Below are 15,976 nucleotides of genomic sequence, written 5' to 3'. Positions count from 1 at the left end.
ACATCAAACACATAATGTGTTAAATTAAGACAACAGTAGTTACAAATGTTCAAATCCATTTAAATGTATTTATATTTCACTTCACTAACCTATGACTTCTAAAAGAACATCTTTTTGAAAATAAAATACTGCTTTTAAATACTACCCATACTCCTCTGTATTTTCATTCTTCATACTTACAAAGTAGTACACAAATGCATACATTCTGACGTAAACTTTGTCACTTTGGCTGCTCAGATCCTGTGTGTACTTAAAGCACTTTTGGATTCCAATATAATGTCTATCATTTCTTTAGCAGAGATAATGATCGTAATATTTGTTACCTACTGTTGAAAGAAGTGTCTAGAAAACAGTATTTTGTTTCTGTTATATTATCCTATATTAACTGTACGAATAAACAACTTCATTTACAGTATATGATGATAAAACTATGTACAACCTTTTTGGTTATTTTTGGTTTATTTTTGACGTTTTAAATAGATAAACCAGTGGTTTCAATCATGCATGATTTGATTGAAGAAATGAATGAAGGGGAAACGACGAAACTTTGTTGTTTTGTTGATAGCAATACAGCAATCACGTCAACGAGATGGTTGAATGGAAGTCAGGAAATTCCGGTTACACCTTATGTTACAGAAACTTGTTGCACAATTGAGACAGTCAGTCGATACGACAGTGGAAACTACACATGTAAAGCAGAGAATATCATTGGAATTGGATCAGTAACTATTGCTCTTAAAGTAAAATGTAAGTTTATAATTTATTACGTAGCGTGACAAAAAATTAATAATACCCTGTTGTCTCGATGGAATGTAAATAAGAATTTTTAGTTTTGAATATCGATTCTATTCGTACAGATCTGGACGACCTTCGAATATACGATGATTTCGAGTCTCTAATTCCTTATCTAAAACATTGACGTTAACCAAACACCAATCGATCATTAAATCCTTTGTATGATATAGAAACTGGGTCCAAAACATGAGAGAACATGCCTTAAACAAGCATGTGCTGTTCATTACAGTTAGAATAACAATAAAATACAAAGTAAGCCGAAGTTAGCTGGTATGAAGGACACTGTAAACAGATATTTATGAATAAAGAAGATTACTACGACATCGACGTTATTGTGTTGGGAGGGCTGATTGTTGCAAAAAGTTGAAGTTTTTATTTAAGATCTTCGAATAATAAAACTAAGGAGAAACTGTTATACTATGCATTAAAAGAGTTGTGGGGTATACATACATGTCAAGGGGACAAAAAGACTTTAACAACAACCATAAAAACAATATTTTTTAGTAACTTATTTGCAGAATGATAATCCTACCACAGTATAAAAGAGAGTCGAAAGATACAAAAGGAACACTCAATCTCATTTGTCGAAAACAAACTGACAATGCCATGGCAAAAAAAGAAAAACGATGAAAAGCTTAAGACACAGTTTACAAAACACAACATAGAACACCAAAAACTGAGCAACACGAACCGCACCAAAAACTGGGGTTGATCCTATGTGCTTTGGAAGGGTAAGCTGATCCTGCTCCACGTGTGGCACGCTTCATGTTGCTGATGTAAGTACACACCTGGTGATAAGTCTGATTGGGTAGGTCACATTCGAAGAAAAGATGAGGTGATTGCGGTTACGACAATTAGAACATATCAATCGTCCTCTGTGAAACAGATATTCCATAATGGTCAGCCAACTTGTCATCGTGTCCATAAAACATTCGAAAGGATGATTTCAATTTCACCACTTGCAACTGTTGTTTTTATAGCTTCATTGTAAGCAACAACCTTCTATATAGAAAGTCATAACATACATGTTGTTACAGATACATCTGTAAATAAACAGCAAAATCCTGCAAAGTTCTGCAATGTAAGCCCTTCTTTAAAAATCTGTTGACTCTGATCATATACAAATCCGGTGAAAAACCCATTCAAAGAAGTAAATTAATTTGACTTTTTCGTTTCGAGTAACACAACTCTTCACAAACAATCTGTTAATTGAAGACATAAGTTAGAAATTATCCTATATCGATAGTCATCGTATGTTAGATAGTGCAGGGCAAATAGAGACAACTAAAATAACGTCAGAAACTTCAAGGATTTTTTAATTATCAGTATTATTGATCTAAGGAAAGAAAAGAAATCTGGAACAGTTGAATTGTACATTGCACAATGCACGTAGATTACACAATATTCATACACAAATGGATACGTCATTGCACCTAAGTACCTGGTATGAATTTTGTAAAGTTGAGAGAATTAAATTGGTAATAGTGCATACAAAATCCTTTCTCTATTAACTTATTAACTTTAAAAAAATTTCTGACTTAAATAAATCATATGCTAATGGAAGAACAACTTGTAAAATTTAACTACATTGTATAACTCTTTCAGTTTGATAGACGCGTTTTCCTGAAAAATCTGGCAAATTCGTTCTTATTATTTTAGCATTATACAGATGATAGAATAATAATGCGTAATGAATTTGACTATTTTTTGGTACGTCTTTTTTGCTTCAAATAGATAAACCAGTGGTCTCAAGCAAGCATGATTTGATTGAAGAAATAAGTGAAGGAGAAACGAAGAAACTTTGTTGTTATGTTGATAGCAATACAGCAATAACGTCAACGAGATGGTTAAATGGAAGTCAGGAAATATTTATGACACATAATGTTACAGAAACTTGTTACACTATTAGAAACGTCAGTCGATACGACCAAGGAATCTACACATGTATTGCTGATAATATTATTGGAAGTGGATCAACTACTACTGTTCTCCAAGTTAAATGTGAGTTTGTAATTATTAAATGTTAAAAAAACACATGGACGTGGAAATTGTATATATAATACATGGTAGAAATTTTTATCGACAAACTATCTTTTAAAATATAGTAAATTGATAAAATGATCTGGAATCATCAATGACAAAATGCTATCCACACAATAATTTATTATATTTTATCAAGTTAGACACATATTTAAATAATAACAATGCAATGTCTATCCAACAATAACTAAACAAGAAAAAAAAATTTCTAAACATTTATTTAATTACATGATCGTACATAAATGTAAATATTGTGAATAAAAATTACAAGCTGATTTTTTTTGTAGTGGATGCCTCGTAGCATAATATATTTAAATAATCTGTCTGTTTAGTTGTGTGGTGTTTTTGATTCATGGAAAGGGGAGGGGCTTTGCCCAATTTAAAAGAGTTGCTAGCTAATTTTTTAATACTTTGATTTAGGCTTCAGTTGTACTATTAATCTCCAATGAAACAAATTAGACTTTACAAAAATAAAGGATAAAGCTCGTACATGTATTTTACTGCTATTTTTATATATCCTGGTTTTGATCTTCCGTAACAATATTATGTTATCACCCTTCGTAACATGATTTAATAATATACTATTCCAGCCAAAAAAAAAACCCAGTGGCAACGTCATTAGAAAATAAACCAGAAGTGCTTTTCTTTTTTGTAATTAATTTCAGATAGTATGTATATCTTAAATATGTTTAATTTGTTTCAGCTAGAATATTATTAAAAGGAAAGGTACATTCTTCGCAAAACATTGTCATTGTAGTATTCGTCGTAACTATGGTCGTGCTTGTAGTTGGGATGGGAATTTATTTTTGTAAGTACACATTGTCTGCTTCATTTTGAAATAACAAAAATTAAAGGAATAACAACCATAAAACGGAATATAAAGATATAAAAGATATTGCAAGCAATTTCAAACCCAAAAATAACGATTCATACTAAGAAATAAAACCTCTCTCCCTTTTTCCTGGAATGTATTGAAATCGATAATTATGTTGAAACCATAAGTTTATAGTATAGATGCGGAACAACGATAAACAGTATTGTTTTAAGATTTTTAAGATTCGTTTGGTCATGGAGCCACCAATGTATTTCATCTGAGCCATTATTACACTTGGCTGCGCATGCACGTAACCTGCTGACGCTTACTGTTGCGTATAAAATACGGTACATACATAAGTTCATGTATTAGTGTCCTTTTAATATCCCTCCACATTGTCAAATGGTCGTAAAATAATTCTCAATGAGTTAAAGTTAAAGAGCATTAAACTTTTTATTTGTTTGAAATGCGCGCCGTATAAAACAATTCTTTGTAAAAGACTATACCGAAAAATTATATGATGTTTTTGTGTATTTTCTTCATTTTACTTAAACATAAGAATTTAGTTTCATTTTAGAATTGAACAGAATAAATCTTATATGTTTTTCAGCCAAATATAAAATTTCAGTACATGATAATTAATTTCCTGTTCAATGTTTAAATTTCAGGGCACCTTAAGCGGAAGTACAGAAAGAGGTGCGTTTTACTTTTTATGTATTAAACATAGTATGATAAATTGTAAGTACATAATATTTATAAATTTATAGTAATGTTTTTTTTTAATTGATATATATCGCCGGGATTCAAACTCATGCTATTGGGATATCATGACAACACCGCCTTCACTGTTTCCAGCGCTCTAGACCACTCGGCCACCTAAACTGAACTAAAAATTAAGCTTTTGGTGGCCTAGTGTTAACTTTCTTCGTCAGTAGAATCTAGAGTTGTAACACAGAACATGATATATTAGGTATGAAGATGGAATTGATTGCAAATTAGCTAAATTATCTGTCGTAAAGGATCATAAGATGTAGTCACAGAAATAATTATTTAATTATATAATTATAAGTACGTCTAAACAAGTGACAACTCTACGACAGATCCATCCATTGGCTCACCAGTGAAGGTGATACACGGCTGAAAACACATAATTACTTTAAATATCAGCACAACAATGTTAAATCTGCACATTTGCGGAAGCAAATTTTTGTTCTTCCCCGCCGGGATTCGAACTCATGCTATTTGGTTATCGTGACAACATGTCTCTATAAAACTGATAGACTTGTTTGAAAATATACAGCTGCAGTAATTTACTTTATCGTTACGCAATGAAAAATCAAAAGAAAACGTCATAATCCTAAACAGAAGTTGGACTCGCATGGCATTTACTGGACCAATTCTATTGCGCAAGATGAATATTTCGGCAACTAATGTCTTTCCAGTGATGAATAATTGTAAAATGAAATTTATTTACCCAAAGAAAAAAAAATTTTCAGGAGGATATCAAGAATTAATTCCGTAGCCCCAAGGGGGAATGATGATGAAAGTGGTTATTATATGGAGATATATATGATAGATGATAACATAGTGACGCCATGGCAAGGTATGAATTTAAAAAGATAACCCTAAAAAAATTGTAATATTCAAACATTATATGCTATTCCGGTTTTAGACAGGGGATATCATGTGACATTTCCGAATTTTGTTTATATCCCCTGAGCAGAGGTTTAAGAGAATATGAACCCTTGCAATACAACGAGCACTGTAACCATCATTTGCAAATCTATTTATAGATATTTTGACTGTCTCGTTCAGACCACAATTGTTTACAATGCTTCCAAATGTTTTGTACATTTAGTTACTTGAATTTAAGGTATTAAACGCATCTAAAGAAGGTTATAACAGAAACATGTGTCTTGCGCACGACATTTAACGACTCTACATTTAGTCTTTTTTTCAAATATTGGAATTACATTTTTACATTTTGGAAATATGTGAAATTTTAATAGAAAACTGCCGAGCATAATTAACGTTATTAAATCATGGGAAAATATGATTTAAATGAGAAAAAAATGGTTGCATATATGTTCAATATGGTTCAAATACCGCTGCTGACAGACTGGCTTTACTTTTCTAAAAAAATACGCACGCTTTGTTGTAATGTACTTAATTAGGGCTTCAGTTACACTATTAATCTCTAATGAAACAAATCAGAGTTGGCCTAGGGGAATATCATATCTCTGGGGTTGATAAGTCATTGTATCAACCTCATCAAAAGTCAATAATTGTATAATATCACTAATCTGAGATATCATACAGTACTAATATGCGATTTAATCTTTGTCAGAACACACTAACCCGATAATATCAACAGTCGAAAGACCAGTTGTTGAAAACAGAGATATGACCCTGATGTCTGCAGGACATTCATCAACATCATCCGATAATGACAGAAATGCTTCGGAATATTTAGACGATGGTTATGAGCATCCATACAACACGCTATTGGCCAGTAATCATGCTGAAGACGAACATGTTTATTTAACTACTAAGAAGAAGTCAAACAATGAAAATTCAACTCTTTTTGAGAATGATGCTTGTGGGTGTTCATTTGAATTCACAGAACAAGATTTTTCACTAGATAAACCAAAAACACAGTGTTGTGCAATTGATGGTGTAGAAAATAATGAATCTGAATTATAATGAGAACGACTTCAACAAAACAGATAACGATTTTCGTTATTCACACCGTTATCCACATAAGAACAAGGCATAATTCATTACTCTGACACTAAAACAGTTAACTAAAATGAAACTATAATTTCGGTAGAATTTTATTTTCTATTAAAAATGGTCAATGTTTCTATGATTATATTGCAATTACAAAACTTGATTGATTGATTTATGTCTTAAATTGATTTATGTCCTTAATTGATTTCTTGATTTAATTGATTTTTTTGACATAATTATTTATTGGTTTATTTGATTTTATTTGTTTATCAATTTTAAGATAACATATATATAATTAAGTCTGTCTCATATCTTGACTTATATCTAGAAGTTGATAATGAGGATCGGATAAAACCGAAACTTTACGACTGTATGGATGATTGTGAACTTGACATTTTTATAATGCTACATTCCAGCAGAGCTTGCATACCGATTATATATTACATTATCTCTCAGTTGATACGATATTCCATAAATTGCATGTCATATCAATATTTTCTTGGTAGACGGTTGCTGCTTACTTATCCATATATTTATAATGCATATGCACCGCTGAAATCTGGAATTTGCTACAGATAATAAAACAAACTTGAAACAATTATTTTAATCTGTCTAAATGTTTACTGCAAAATATGACAATAATACAAAAATTAAGATATATAGTGTCAGTCCACTGTTTTTGAATGTATACAGGACCATTATTGAAAAATTTGTTAAAAGAAAATCGAACGAATGTATTATTGGTGATTACATATTCATTCAGTTGTCATTTGGAAAATAATCCTTAGGGTTATTTTTTTGTTGGTATAAGTGAGTGTGCCTCCTATATTTACAATTAACATTATTGTACTATGATATTATAGCCAAAACAAGGTACAAGAACATGAAGTGTTGTTGGTTTAAAAATTTACTGAACAGTATGTTCGAAATATGAATAAGAACTTTGAGTCATCGTTAAGATTTTATTTTCAAACGATAATATGATTTCGATTTTTCTACAAATGACAGAATTTGCATTTTTGACAAATGTTTTTAAGTGAAAATGTTGACAACAAGGAAATTCCAAAAAAATATTTACATGCGAACTGTTGTACATATAAACACACTTACATATACTTGAATTATTTAGTTTGTCACATAATACTTCATGTAAAACTAAACATTTAGCAACACAAACCCAACCAAAAAAACGGGTTTGAACACAGTCCTTTATATAATTGCAATAGGAAAACTAATATCAAAGTAATCAAACAACTACAAAATGACGTCTGTCAATAAGTCCAAAGGTCAAACAAGAAAACAACATAAACTGCGAGTAATAAATACACTAGACAATTCATTACATCCGATGGTCATACATGCATTGAGTCCTAGAACACGTTTCAAAAACGTTCACCCTAACTTAAAGTTTAAGACAACCCCTGGCACTGGTTAAAGTAGAAATCCTTGGAATACGTCGATCCCGTTATAAATGTTAATTATACTACGCAGCTAACGGATACAATCTACAAATGAAGATATTATATCTGACAAAATCATACAAATACTGTTATGAAAAGAACGACAAAATAACTGCAAAACATGTAAATAATAGAAAATATACAGATACAAAGGAAAAACGAAGATTTTGTTTCTGTCCATTTTTATTAATCTACACAGGACCATTTATGAACATTTGTGATAATAAACATGCATTGCTGCTACTTATTCAAGAAACAAAATTCAGTCAATCGACTTGACTGTTGGTGATTTAATTTAGTAAACATATCAATAATGTACTCAATACATTGAATTAAAAAAATTATTATATATGATAAACACAATGTAGGATTTGCAACCTCTTTTGAAATGAAATTACACTTAAGTACGTGAAGAGGAATTTCCTTGTTGACTTCCGTAGAAAGTATGAGTTAAAAATAGTAAAAGTCTAATCAGAATCGATTTTATAACATGTGCGTGAAATCTTTAGGATAAAGTGATATGGAAAACAAAATTGCAAGCTCTCTAGTTGAGAGAGAGAGAGAGAGAGAGAGAGAGAGAGAGAGAGAGAGAGATTTTGTAATATTATGTGTAAAAATTTACAACTTGATGCTTGTCTATACTGTTTTTATTTACGTATCAACGTAAGATCAACATACTGATGAATATGAGTGACTTTATCAGAAGGTTCAAGAGCTTAAGTCTAAGTCGGATAAACCACTTACGCTTATAACATAAAATCAAATTGTACTTAACCTTTATGTCTATTTTCTTGATATGTATGAACGCGTCATTTCTGCTGAGATTTAGAAAATAAAATGTTTCATAAAAGAATGAACATAACAAAATTTTAAAGATAATATGCGAAGTGAATAATCACGGTTATTTTACTTTTAAACGATAGCATGATTTTTCTACAACAGGTGATACAATATGCATGTTTTCATATTTAGTTATTGGAAAAAATATTTACCAGATGGAAGTATCATAACATATATGAATGGTGTCTCACATATAGTCAAACGTTGGTTAATTATTATTTAGTTGGTTGCAATTGGCTTTCATTTGAGAATTAAATAATCGTCTGAAAGTTGACCAAACCCTATATTTCACGCAAAGATGTACACACGCGTATTCCACTCCTATACATGTGCATTTATTGTCATGTTCTGACAACTAACTGTGTTTTATTTGTTTTAGCGTTAACTTTAGATAAGATATACATTGGCATCTTAAATCAATATAAAAGATTTCAGTGTTATATTAGACCAAATGAGATCATTATTACGCATTTTCCAAAGGGATAAAAATAAAAAAAAAATAGATTAATTTTGAACGCACTATCATAGTATGGGTGGAATTTAAACTATGACCTGACTAGAAAAGGAATAATCATTTGTATGCATTTATATACAGCTTCTAATAAAACAAATGTTCTACTTGCTCGTTGATTGTTTTTGCCAAAGTTGATAGCAAACCAATTTAAACATTTTTAAGGTATATTCCATCATGTTCATAAAAAGTACAAAAGTACAAAAAAAAAAAAAAAAAGATAAAAAAAACCTCGAAAAACAACAACATTGGCACCCACGTTGCAAATTGGTGAGATATACATCATTAGAAATACTTAAATCCATGTATTTGTTGTAAATTAGAGAAAATGAGTCAAAGTTTTTTTTCATCTTCATAGTACAAATAATGACGTAATCATGACGTACCAACTGACACAATAGACATTATAACATTAATTAGGCAAATATTAAATTGAAATGTCAAAATTCAGGTATGAAAACGGAATGAGAGCAATCGGACTCGCGCAAACGTCATCATAATTAGAAAAAGTACGTCAACAGGGTAATGTAATACATGTCAAACCGGACAACGTTAGCCGAAGTGCATTGGCAGGGTAAGATTAAACCTGCACACGTAACACTATAACAAATTAAAACCAAGTGTGCTGACAGGGTAATGTGAAACCTGTCACACCGAACAAGATAACAAAGTTAGACCAAGGGAATTGACAAGGTAATGTAAAACCTATCATACCAAACTCAGTTAGAACAAGTGTATAGAAAGACAATGTTAAACCTGTCAGACGAGACACGATAACAAAGTTAGACTAAATGTATAGAAAGACAAAGTTTAACCTGTCAGACCGAACACGATAACAAAGTTAGACCAAGTGTATAGAAAGACAATTTTAAACCTGTCAGACCGGACACGATAACAAAGTTAGACCAAATGTATAGAAAGACAAAGTTTAACCTGTCAGACCGGACACGATAACAAAGTTAGACCAAGTGTATAGAAAGACAATGTTAAACCTGTCAGACCAGACACGATAATAAAGTTAGACCAAGTGTATAGAAAGACAATGTTAAACCTGTCAGACCAGACACGATAACAAAGTTAGACCAAGTGTATAGAAAGACAATGTTAAACCTGTCAGACCGGACACGATAACAAAGTTAGACCGAGTGTATAGAAAGGCAATGTTAAACCTGTCAGATTACACACGATAACAAAGTTACATGTACCTAAGGTTTATAGACAGGGTAATATAAAACCTATCGCACTGAACACGATAACAAAGATAGACTCGACAAGGTAATGTAAAACCTGTCACATTGGGGACTATAACAAAGCAAGAATTGTTTCGTCGACTGGGTAATGCAAAACCTATTATATCGTACACGATACGAAAGACAGACCAAGTATGTCGACAGGGTAATGCAAAACCTGTAACACCGGATAAAATATGAAGGTTAGACCAAGTACGTCGACAGAGGTATGTAAAATCTGTCACACCGAACACGATCACAAAAATAGACCAAGTACGTCGACATAGTAATGAAAAATCTGTCACACCGAACACGATCACAAAGTTAAAACAAGTACTTCGACAGGGTAATGCATAACCTGGATATAATTCCATAGTCACATGCAGTATAAAGTTTTAAATTCCAGGAACATAAAAAAACTTTTCAAAGATATCAAACTTCTAATTTGGATTAGACGTCTACTCATCAGTGATGCTCCAATCAAAACAAATCAAAGACGAAGTTGCAGAGCATACTTCAAAATGGAAATAGTCTCGTCTGTCATTGATTCGCGGTATGAGGAGACTGAAAAAAAGCAACACCAAAGATGATGTTTCATTCAAATGTGCTTTATCATAAGATCATAAAAACAACAAATGAACTATTTTTGCTCCAAAACTATTTTTTTAATATATTTTTGTGCTGAATGAAAGATAAAGCTTCTTCTGGTTAACATCATACGTTTAAAATACCATTGAAATCTTACAAATAAAAATTGTGATTGTATTTTTTGCAATTAATGTCCATGTTTTCTTGGCCGTGTTTCCATTGTTGGTACAATGTAGTGGTAACAAATGGTTCAGCAATTTAATTCCACGTTGAATATCTCTTTTTTTAAATTGACGTCTTCTTTACATTAACCTAAAAAAAATTCGCAGTCAAATTGACGATTTGTCGACATTCAGTGACATTTTCTAATAACTGGTATCTACCATTATAAACGACACATTGAAAGAAAAAAATTCATATCTCCTCTTTTGCACATATATTTCAATTTCAAAATACGTTTGTGTGCCTCGTATTAAATGTTTGAATGTGACTCTGCATTAGAAAATAATTACCCTGAAACAGGAATTTTCTGTAACATTAAGTTAATTATTTAAAGTATTGGTAATGATATGGTATAATACTGGCATTCGCATCAACAAAAGGAAGTAGTATATTTTCTATGCACGTTTATCAACATCATGGTAAATAATGATATCTGCAAAAGTTGAAGATTTTAGCTGAGGACCTATGTTGGCCATGCATATGAGGTAAAAAGTTAAAAAAATTTTAGGACGACTGATTTTAAGCCTTGTATCTTTGTATTATAAATTTACAAAGAGCCAGTCGACATTTACGTCTAACAATTTGTATTATACATGCATGTGTCGAAATAAATGTCGCTTTCTATATAAAATATGGTGGAATAATTGCCATTGAGACAACTATCCACCAGAGAACTTATAACGTCAACAAACTATAGGTCACCATACGGCCTTACTAAGAGCAAAACCCATACCACACAGCAAGCTGTATAAGGTCTAGACATGACAAAGTGTACAACAATTAAAACTAGAAAATTACCGCCTGATTTATGTATAAAAAGAAAAACGAAAAAAAAAATGATATAAGCAACAAACGACCATCATAGAATTACTGGCAACTGATGACTTTCGACAGGCACATACAGAATGTGGCGGGGGTTAAACGTATTTCCGGACGCCTAACCATCCCCTATTACCCATTTGGACAATTAAGTAGCCGCACAACATAGGAAAAACCTATCAAAATCAGTTAAAAATGGCTTGATCATCATATCGATAAAAAGCCAATAACAACTAAAACAAATGCATCAAAGACAAAACATCAATCAGTACACATCCAATGGATTTAGTATAAAGACTTCTTAAACAAATACTAGTCCAAACAATTATCATGATTATGACGGTATTGAAAGTCTATTTTAGATAAAAGCTGTGACGACGTCATAATTATTTGGACTAACACAATACTTTATCCATGGACAATGGAAATTAACTCGACTATACTGACCAATATAAATGTACCAAAAATACAGAATTCAAACGACAAACGATAAGACATAACACAATATCCAACAGAAACCACAACAGAAACATCATAAATAAATACATGAATGTTGGATGTATAAATACTGAGACACGTCGTATAGCAATGCAAAAGCTTTAAAAGATTTCTACTTTCAAGGAATGGACCAAATGCTCATCATAACCTTGAATTGTTTTTACGTTATATGTCGTTATGATAGAGTTGAACCTTTTGGAATGTTTTATCACATATAACCAAGGAATTGTGTTTTGTTTGATGTAATCCTTTGCTTGTCATCATGTCCTTGTTTTGTTTCCGAATGCAACTGATATCAGTGGATATGTATATGCGTATGTTATACGAATTTGACACAAGTGGAGCATGATCATTTATTGTGTATTTTCCTAACCCGGAAACACCCGAGTTTATTCCTTGTTCTGGATTTGATTTGTGCCATTAATCGCAGATCACGCGCACAATACTCATATTTCATTGACCTTTATGTTTCAGGTTTGAGACATGAAATTGTAGCTTCTCTGCTAAGCACGTGTCATTAATAAGTAAGACCAAACACTCGTCGCCTTGGAGTCATTTTAATGTGTCATAGGAGGCGGACTGTTATCTTGTGACCTAGCACGTTAAAAATCCGGCTCAGCGTGTCGGTCTAGATCAAAGCAGGGTTTATATTTTATATCCCATAATCTCGTTCTCGTCCTGAATAGGCATTTAATTTGCTACTGGATGATAAACAACCATCCATCCATCCATCGGTACCTCGTTTATAGCATTATCAAAACTTTTGTAGACATGCACCTTTGTGAGTTGTTAAGTATTCAGGCAAGATGATAATCATTTAGTCACACACTTTCTGTGTTATTTTAATACGGTTCATTTCATATTAGGATATTCGAAGATATTTTTCAAAAATTAAAATAGAGATTGTCCTTACCCATAAAAATGTATAACATGTTTTTTTCATTGATGAAAGATTGACTTCAAATTTAGAACATGTATCATTTGTTCATTAAATATAAGAATACATATTAGAGATAAAAACTTAATTATTTCATTGTATATTTCCGCGTTTTTACCATTTTTTTTTCTCGTGAGAACCTTTTTTTACATTAGAGTCTATCTGAAATACGTACTGACAGAACACATGTTTTAATATGAATTTGGACACTAATTGAAACTAACAAAGACTGATATTTTCCTGTGGTTATATGCATGAGTACAATGTTATTGAAATTATGAAAACATAAGACATTACAATCAATTGTTTAAATGTTGACAAATCATAAAAGAAGATTTGAATTATTTGGAGTAACTATTCATAATTGGAATGAATAATATTGAAATCTGAGACCTGTATTGTCTTTTTTTTAGTTTAGCTGAATGAGAAATAATTGTACCGTTCAATGCAAATGTTATTGATCAGGTAAGTTTTATTATATGGAATGAAAGATGATTATTGAAGGTTTGTTGGGTCATGTTGTAGACTGTAATTTGAAAGAAAATCTTCCATTTAACATAGTTCCTTGATTTTTTTGTTTCTATGAATGTTATATTTAATATATCTGATGTTTATTTTGATGTCATATCTGCATGACCTGATCAATCATGTTCACTTAATATATCACGTACATATTTACACATATGCTTGTATGTTGTTTGTAAAAATAGATTCTGTAGATACTTAAAATATTAATTAATATCATTTTTCATAATTTGTTTGATTATAAAAGTATTGAAAATGTAATCTGTTTCAAGTGAAAGTAAACAACCGATCTTGAGTTGAAGTAGAAACTTGTTCCTGTATGCTGTTGAAAATATGTGTTGATTCGATCACCGCTAATGATTCTTAAGTGAAAACGCGAGCCTCGAGTATTAAATTAGCAAGGGGTCTTAACGTGCATGGAGCGTGGCACTCTATATAAAAAGAGGCATTGGATTAAACGTCCCTATTCTGACTACCCGTGGCTGCTAAATTCTAGATACTAAACAGCCAAATGAACGTCCAACTTTAGCACGGGTTTTACTGTCGGTTGGAAGAAGACTAAGGAAAGACCATATTTCTAGCCTAGTCCGTCTAATGGTAGCTGTCATTAGAGACCAGAAGCAAGATTGTTTCAGCCTGAATTAGCGTCTTATCTCCTGTATTTCACAGAAAAATGCATAACATGGCCACAACTTAGTTCCTTTGAAAATGAAATAGACCCCATTGAAAAAATAGGACCGTATTCCTAGGGGACATTAAAAAATGATCGGAACTTAATGCTGCAACTCTTTTATTCTCGAAAAGCTATAAAGCTGGTTATCTCTATGGTTTCATGACTAGTCGTAGGGTACAGATATATTTCTATTCAAACAGCAAAAATCCCGAATACGAATATCTGCAGTATCGGACTTCTTGATATGTAATCTTGTAAAGGTCATACTGCAAGGTCAATATGACCTTTCTTTACGAAAAAAGTAAGTGATAGAGAAAAAGAAAATGAGTATTAGTAGACTTCGTTAAAGACGAAACTAATGCATTCGACAGTGAGAGTTTGCAGGTTAAATTACTTATCAGAAAGGTTAACATATTTGTAGAAATTTTTCTGGGGTAACAGATAAATTTTTGTGTGAACAAAAAGCTTGAAGTCTTATTATTTTGTTAGAATTGACGATAAAGCAGTATTACATGTTTGCTCTGTATATAATTGCACGAATATATATTTCTATTTCCCTAAAGAATGAAGACAACACGTGTGTTTAGAAGTTGGATGATTTTTGAAGCTTTGTTGTATTTAGCAGGTAATGTTTTCATTTTTAATTCATAACTTTTGTTTTTTTACCTTCTTGTGTCCGTCATACATAATACTGTGGAGGGACTCATTACATTCAAAATTGTGTCCGCAATTCGCTAAATCAAATTAAAATGTTGTGTGAGTATCCCTTAACTCATGATAGAGAGTGTGACATATGATTGTTTAAGAATCTTTTATAAGAAATTGGTATACAGAAAAAGATAAAATGAGAAAATAGTATTCCGTTAACTCACAAATAGAATTACATTGCAGAAGCATCCAGGGTTAGCTATATTAACTATATGGAGGGTTCGACAGCGTTACTCAAGTGTTCACCAACATTTGGATGGATGGAATGGTTCGGACCAGCTCACACTCAGATCTCAGACGAAATACCAGTAGTTGATATGTTGGGACATCGTAGAATGTGGAAGGTTACTGAATATTCACAAAGGAAATTTATTATTCCTACCTTGTCTCACAGCAATAGGTTACAAGTCATAAGAAGAATGGTAACAGACAATTTTGATCTTCAGATCATTAACGCTTCAATTTTGGATGAAGGTCTCTACTTCTGCGAGAAGACTTTTCGTTTTTCCCATGCTGTATGGTATATTTTAAAAATGATAAGTAAGTAATAAAATAAGGAAGTAATCAATTAGATTAAAGAATAATAC

The sequence above is a fragment of the Mytilus californianus genome, unplaced genomic scaffold (assembly GCF_021869535.1).
Source record: "Mytilus californianus isolate M0D057914Y unplaced genomic scaffold, xbMytCali1.0.p SCAF_10, whole genome shotgun sequence".
Classification (NCBI taxonomy): Eukaryota; Metazoa; Mollusca; class Bivalvia; order Mytilida; family Mytilidae; genus Mytilus; species Mytilus californianus.
This window is presented reverse-complemented; position numbering follows the sequence as displayed.